Source organism: Eptesicus fuscus, chromosome 15 (assembly GCF_027574615.1).
Source record: "Eptesicus fuscus isolate TK198812 chromosome 15, DD_ASM_mEF_20220401, whole genome shotgun sequence".
Lineage (NCBI taxonomy): Eukaryota > Metazoa > Chordata > Mammalia > Chiroptera > Vespertilionidae > Eptesicus > Eptesicus fuscus.
Window position 1 is genome coordinate 45,088,855 of NC_072487.1, and position 8,576 is coordinate 45,097,430.

Below are 8,576 nucleotides of genomic sequence, written 5' to 3' on the forward strand. Positions count from 1 at the left end.
TGTTAATTTCTCTGCCCCACCTTCTCTTTAAATCTTCCCTCATGCTCTCCATGTCTTTATCATCCAACTCTTCTGCTATGCTTTGCCTCTGGTTCTTTCTCAACAGCCTTCACTATTACATGGACCACATAGACAAGTAATGTAGTTGATAGATGAAACTTGAACCAAAGGTAAGCAATCTAGGTTCTCCTCCTAATTCTTCATTTTGCCATCTGAGTAACCTTTGGCAAGGCACTTAACCCAGCTGAGCTTCCATCTCTACATATGTGCACTCTGTGCTCTGAATACTCACAGTGCTATAAGGCTCATAGGAGGCAGGATAGGGCAAGCAATACATTTAAGTGTCATGTATTGCTATTAATGTCATCATTGCCCCATCCTTCCTGGGAGTCCATATATACTGCTCACTTCAAATGTATGGAAGTGGTGGTTTCCACTTACAATCCTATTGTCATTGCATCCCTGGCCCATTTTTGACCAACCTCAATTCCTCTTTCTTTCCCACATATTGTTTACCCAATAATTTGAAATCACTCAGTATACCACGCATGATAAGCTGCGTCTCATTCTGTGACCCTCAGATGCTGTTCTTGCTGCTTTCCATCTGTCTGGTGATAATTCACTGTACCTCAAAACCCAGCTCAGGTATATTATACACCTGCTCTGTGAGTGACACATATTTGATGTTGTAAATGTCATTTTAGTTCAAAATTGTCTATGTTTTTCTCTGTCACTCCTACTAAGCTTTAAGCTTCTTGGAAGGGGCATTGCTTTTCTCAAGTCCTAGCACAGTACCTGGCACATGATATGTCTTAGAAATATTTATTGAATTGAAATGTAAGTTCAAGTTGTCTTTTTTCTGATCATGTGGATATAGACTTACACTGATTTGGGAATTCTAAAACTTGCATTTAAGCTCAGGCCAGCCATGGATATTGGTAGTCTGACCATGACCAAGTCATTTAACCTCTAAAAGAGACAGTTTTTTAGTGTGCAAATGGAGGACAATGGCAATCCCTATGTATTGAATGCTCACTGTTGGAGTTTTCTCACTTAGTTCTTAAAATTACTCTGTAAGGCACCTGTATTAGTCCCATTTTACAAATAAGAATCTGAGACTAGACAACTAAATAATTTCATAACTAGAATCCCTGTTTTCACTCTCAATGCTCTTCAATCCTCTTTGTTAGAGTATTAAGGTTGATCTTCAAATAATGGTATACCCTTTGCAAAAACAAACAAACAAGCAAGCAAACAAACTAACAGCCATCCAGTAGCTTAACCTTTTGCACTCGGATGTTGAGTGTGACTCGACACGGTTAGCATCGGTAGCAGGAATCGAGAAAAAAGCAAGCGAGTGCAAAGGGTTAACTGCATTTAGAAAATAAACCTCAATATCCTCTTATGTCTTGTCAGCCTCACATGCAATCGGGCATCTAATTACCTCTTTAATGTTGATGTATGTCATCATGCACGGCTTTTTCCCTCTTTAAGAACAATCAGGGACACTGATTAAATTGCTTGCCTTAGAATAGGTGAGCTCTATCCACCACAGGGACTTTGCATCTGCTGTTTCTTCTGTTGGGAGCACCCTTCCTCTGGATCTTTACATAGCTGCCTCCTTCAATTCAAGTCTTTGCTCAAATGCCACTTCCTTGGAGTACTTTTTCCTAAAACTCAATCCCATTTAGCTTCAGACCCACTGCTGTCTATTTCAGTACCCTGTTTTATTTTTCTCAGAATGCTACCACAATCTAAAATAATCATTTATTTTATTGCTTGTCTCCTATATTCTCAATTCCCAGCATAACAGATTCCACACATATTTGTTAAAACAATGAACTGTCCAAAGTCAACTCATTCAACAAGGGTGGAAGCCAGGACTGTCTGACTCTAAAGCCTATATGCTTAACCACTGTATTCTTTCCATGCCGTATGGTTATTGGGAAGAAACAGGAGGCTGATATGGGGGACATGCTTTGTAGACTGCAAGGGTTATGTCAGTAAGAAGTAGCAGAGTTATAAAATTCTATCTCTCATTTTCCTCTGCTGGATCTCACACACATTCAGACTGTCCACTCTCAAGAGGCAATAGTCATCACCAATGTTAGGAAAGAAAGGCCATTGACTTCAAGGAGTCTTTCTTCTGATATTCCTTTAAGAATCATTGGGAAATGGTTTCCTCTTTTAACTCCACTCTTGGTCAGATCCTTGCTAATCCTACTCTTATCTCCTACTAAGAGGCCCAGTGCACAGAATTCAGGCACTCGGGGGGAAGGGAGTCTCCTCAGTCTGGCCTGTGCCCTCTCATAGTCCGGGAGCCCTTGGGGGATGTCCGACTGATGGCAGGGAGCGGGCCTAAGCTGTCAGTCTGACATCCTTAGCGCTGCTGTGGAGGTAGGGCTCCCACCACTGCAGCTACATTCGCCAACCATGAGCCCAGCTTCTGGCTGAGCAGTGCTCCTGCATTGAGCGTCTGCCCCCTGGTCGTCAGTGCTCGTCATAGCAACCGGTCATTCCACCATTTGGTCTATTTGCATATTAGCCTTTTATTATATAGGATGCTGTTGATCTTGCCTTCCTTGTTGCTATTAAGGGCAAATTTACTTAAAATTTTACATTTATTTTTACTTAACCAATCTAACACTTTCTATTTTCATGGAGATTTTAGGCCTCTGTTCAAACACTAACAATGCAATATTCCTACAGAAGGCTTAGAGTGACAAAATTCAAATTAGAGCTAGGATGAACAATGGGAAGTCCTAATTTTAAGCCCCCCCCCCTTTCCATTATAATGGGAAAGAAAACTAAAACACATAGGTTAGTTTACATGAAATCAACAAACTAATCACAAAGCTAGTTAATGGTAAAGCCAGAATAAAAACCTGGTCCCCAAGTGCTTTTTTCATAAAACCTGTTGGGCTTATGTGTTTGTTTACTTACTTAGTTGGTTAGTTAGTTAATTGGTTAGATTTTTTTAGTAGAAAATCATCATGTAAATTTCCAGTGTGATTATGGTTAAATGAAGAAAGATATATTTTTACATCTAACCAAAAATGTTTATCCCATGGTACACAAATAAAGTAACAACCCATATATTTTATCTTTGTATTTATAAAAGCCCCCAAATTTAACAGGCAAATAATTTGTTGCAATATCAGTGGTACAATTTAATGTCCCTTCACTATGTGCCTTTGATCTCATAACCTACAATCTGTACCATTTTAGGATTTGCTAAGATCAAAAGTCACTAGAACAACCTAATACTTAGGTATTTGATTATTTTATTTTCCCAGCACAACATTGATTATGACTTTAAAACCTAGTAATTGCAAGAGTTAATTTTTAAAAATTTTACATTGTGGATATTCTTGGAAATAGGCTGTAACTTCTTTATGCTTTGAATCTTTCAGCTCTGCTGGTGTCTTCTCTTATAAAGATGAAAAACTGAAATGAGGACAATATAGTTAAAACACAGAGTATTATGCAGTTGGTGAAGCAATTAGATCATAATAATTAAAAATAAGATTTGTGAATTTTTCCTTATCTGAATTTCTAAGCCGTTTTTCCTCTTTCAAAGAAAACAAGTTCTTGTTTATACAGCAAATACATATAATGGGTAGTAGGGGCTGAAAAGGAACAAGACAAAGTTCCCCGGCCTTTTAAATCACCTTCCCAGGTGTTCCTTTCTGGCACAGGTAAACCATATTAGCCTACATACCCACCATACTTTCCACAAGAAAGTTTTGAACTTCACTCTTTCTATATATTTAAAAACATTTTTTTCCTTTTTTTCTCCATAATTTTTAGTCAGTGAAGCTAGTTTCTCCTCTCTATAGGAAGTGGATTATTATGTTTGAGTCATAGATCATTGCTGTTGCTAATACATAATGCTATTTGGAGCATACTCATGTCCTAGAAAGTTTTCAAGTTTACAATGTCTACTTGAATTTTTCAAGAGAACATTTGTCATTTCATTCAAGAGCAGGCCTATGGGTAATCATTTAATCAAAACTACTGCAATGATGGCCACTTATACAGAAAATTATAAAGCTGCAGCAGGAGTGTACCAGAATTGCCAGGTCTAATGTCAAGCCTAAATGGGCACTGCTTCTTTGTTATGTGTTGGGTAAGGATGACTACCACATCCTTAAATTTGGAGGAAATTGAAGAAAGAGAACCATTCTTTGGTCATAACCCCATTTCCTAATCTTCATTTCCTCTCATTTATTTACATAAATGTACATAATGAAAATCATAGAAGTCACATACAGAGAACATCTAATTATGATTCATGCATTTAAAGAAAAGTTTTATTTTAGTTTTGGGGCCTCTGATATATCATTTTTTTTAAAAGGCAAGAGTTTTAAAAAGGCCATTGAAAAACATTAAATATGATATTTTTATGCTTCATTATGATTTCATATATAACAACCATCAAATTAAAAAAAATGTGTTGAGGAGATAGTTTCTAAGATATCCAGTCCTAACATGTGAATAAGAGCTCATTGGGAGGCAAGTTAATATGGAAATAACTGCTCCTCAGGAAAGAAGCTTTGTTTTGAGTTTGAAACTCTGAAAATGATGCTTTAAGAACATAATTCTGTCTTACTCTCATTGCCTCTAAAGGATGTGAGGTTTAGTGTATTGATAACTATAGAGATGACCCCTTAGGGAACAGTTGGATCTGTATAATAGAGAAAGTAAACACAGTTCCTTAAAGAATACTGAAGTGAGGTCATATTCTGAAGAGAGATGATGACAAAGACAGTTTTAGCCTACTGTTTTATTTTCTTTTTCAATAGCATCCTTTAAAAAAATGAACTCAATTTTTAAGTTAGAAGATGATTTTCTCAAATACTGATATAAAAAGCAGGCCCAGCCCTAACCGGTTTGGCTCAGTGGATAGAGCATCGGCCTGTAGACTGAAGGGTCCCGGGTTCGATTCCAGTCAAGGGCATGTACCCTGGTTGCAGGCACATCCCCAGTAGGAGGTGTGCAGGAGGCAGCTGGTCGATGTTTCTCTCTCATCAATGTTTCTGGCTCTCTATCCCTCTCCCTTCCCCTCTGTAAAAAATCAATAAAATATATTAAAAATTAAAAAAAAAAGCAGGCCCAAATTGGTACCCACAAAAGAGGAATTCAGCCCTCATTTTTGGTTAATTAAATGATGGGTGAAACATGATTGACACTGGATCTTGTAATGGCAAATATATTTTTTCTGTTTGGAAATAAAGCATGTAAGTTTCCACTGTATTCACATTGACAAAAGAGAGGCTAACTCCATGGCCTCGCTTTATGAGTGGTGAAAGATGACATGAGTGGATAGGTTATGGAGGGACTACCTCAAAAAGATCTGAGTGCGTTGACAGAATTTCATTAACTCACTGCCCTGACACCGGCAATAAACAAGACTTCCCATGGAGCATGTTTAACCACCATGAGAATGGATATTTTTTCTGACAGGAAATCATCCTAAAAAGTTTCTTCTTCAAGTTTATTATAGTTCTTCAGGCTTTAAGGCCATGATGCTACTAAAGTTTGGTCCTTGTGAATTTTCTTACAGCAGAAAGGAAGATGTCTATATCCACCATACCGAGGATGGGAGTGCCTGTATTTGGTCTGTGGAGTTAAAAGCTAGGGAAACAGACTCAAATGTGTTCTGATCTTGGGCAGCAGGAGAACCAAGCTGATTAGAGGGCAGGGACCTGTAGTTCAGCTAAATTGAAGACCTATTTTACTTAGACCAGAAATTATATCCGGAGAGAACAGCAAACTCAGGGAGGGGCAGGCAAGAACTGTGGAGCCAGACAAGCTAGAGATGAAATACTTGAAAACAGCAAAAAGAGAAAGGAAAATGGAAGAGTGATTGCTCAATGGCTGAGAGTCAAACACAGCAGGATTCAGACCCCAGCTCTGCCTTTTTCTGCCTCTGTGACTTCGGACAACTGTGGTTATATTATTTGCTTAAAATATTAGCTGCCCCTCTCAACTGGGTCCTCCCTTCAGAGCCCTTCCTGTGGAAGGAATCCCCCCTAAATTGATATCAAGGTTGACTATGTGACTCACTTGGATAATAAAATATAAGCAGACATAATGAAAATCACGTCCAAATGGAGGATTTAAGATCCATTACATTTTTAAAAATTCTTCTTTTTACTCTGCCATGAGGAGGTGTTTTGTAGATGGGGTCTGTTCCTTCAGCCTGGATTCCAGAATGAAGAAGACTTGTAGGAAAAGCCAGAGCCAAATCACAGACCTCAGCTGATATTTATCATGAATCTGTGCTGTTAGCTACTCAAATTTGTCACCACCGCATAACCAGGCCAAAACTGACTAATAGAACAAGTTACATAAACCTCTATGTCTCAGGTTCCTCATCTGTAACATCAGGATAAGGCTATTATGAAAAAAAGATGGGATGATGTTTGGATATTTGGTGTTTTCTTAGCAGCATCTAGCAAGTAGAGATCTTTGTTACTCTAGGGACCCAGCCTATGAGTCTGTGGAACAAAGGCTCAGGAATCCAGAAGAAGGACGAGGCAGGAACTGATGAAGACCACAAGGCCAAAACTAGATGTTGGGATTTAGCTGGAGGCATGAGTAACAGACTCTGGGGGAGGGAGTACAGGGAGGCAGGAGCAGTGAGTATGACACTTGGTGGTGACCCAACTGCCCTTGGGGACACATTTTATATAGACTTCCAATGAAAACCAAAGTCAACTGAGAGCATAGGCAGATCCACTCCATCTGGTGGGGACAAATATGTAAATGGGATAGTAGGCAGTTATTGACATGAGATTTACATGAGGCAAATCTTTCCAAAATGAACTTTATTTGTTCCCAAGCAGTTGTGTTTCCCGCCCCCCCCCCCCCCCCATTATGGTTATGTCTGAAATTCCACAATGACAAAACTTTCTCTTTGTGGATTGAGTTACAGTTTTTTATGAAAGCTTATGTCTCTAAAATTATTTTAAAAATAGAAAATGGGCCAGTAGCTCTAGATAAATTTTAAATCTGTTAATACAAACTGATATATTCATAATGTTACATATGGTTGATTTTGATGGTATTGAACAAAAGGTGTCATGTTGCTGCTGATGCTGCATCCATTATGTGGGTTTTCTTCCTTAGGTTGTTTGGAGGGGAAAACTGATCAGCTACATTCCCTTGATGCAGGACAACTGATATACAGGACAAGGAGGCTCAACTGAACCTACTGTGTTTTATTGGATAGGACACACCTTACCACTAGAATGATTTTGTGAAGCTGGAAGGCCAAAGCCAAACCAATCATCCACTGAAAGTGTTTCAGGGGTTTTCAACATTAGCTGCACATTAGAATCACCTGGGTCAATTAAAACAGATTCTCGGATACTACTCCCAATAAATTAGAAAATAAACCCAAAAACCTTTGGGGCTGGGACTAGAAATCACAAATACAGAATAAATAAAACTCCCAAGATGATTCTAGTGTGCATGCAGGGCTGAGAACCATTGGGTTAAGAGGTGGAGGAGTCCAAGGGTGAGGAAGACTCTGGGGATGGGGGTAGATGAGAAACCAAGATGAAGAGAGGAAGAGAGCATACTGACGGGTGCTGCTCAAGCTTCAACAAATGCGAGCATCACCTGGGTGTGTCTTGTTAAAATGCATATTCTGACTCAGTATGACTGAGGTGGTGACTGAGCATCTGCAGTTTCTAACAAGGTCCTGGGTGATGCTGCCAGCCCCTGGACCACACTTGGAATAACAAGGAGCTAGAGTAGATAAGCAGGACTTGTTCCTAGTGACCCCTAGACTACTAAAGCCTTCGAGGCTTTTCCTTCGAGGCTGTATGGGCAAGCCCGCTTGGCTAAAACAATGACAATAGCTGCCAATGGAAAGAATATAGTGATTTCTCATAAATAAGGTGATATTTTTCATAGTTTGAATTTATTTTAGAAGTTTCATCAGAAGAAAAAGAACCAGATTTGAGTTACTTTATAGCAGATGACACACACAGAACTAGAAACTGAACGTAGTGGGAACCTTGCATATTAGTCAGGGTAATTGCTGAATAAAAACCATGCACTCTAAGATAAAGTTGAGGCAGCCTAGGGTATCGACACACAACCATGACAGGAACCAATTTAGAAAGCAAAGTTAAATGCTCTCAAATGACATTTTTAAAACACTGGTATTACTGAGGTCATTTAAGTTGGCACCCAGACAGGATAATGAGGTCTTTATTAATTCTCTAATATCTGCTAATTGCCCATTTTAACAAAAAGAGAGCAGTCTAATGTTCAAAATTCTAGCACACAAAACATATATTTGGTTTATTTTTATTACAATTATATGTGTGGTTAATTTTTTTTAATCCTCACCCAAGGAGTGAGGATATTTTTTCCTTTTTTTTTTTTTTTTGAGAGAATGGAAGGGAAGGATCGGGGGAGAAGTAAGAAGGAGGAGGAGGAGGAGGACGAGGAGGAGGAGGAGAGAGAGAGAGAGAGAGAGAGATTGGTTGCCTCCCACATGCCCTGACCAGGACCGGGGGATTGAACCTGCAACCAAGGTACTTGCCCTTGACCAAGAA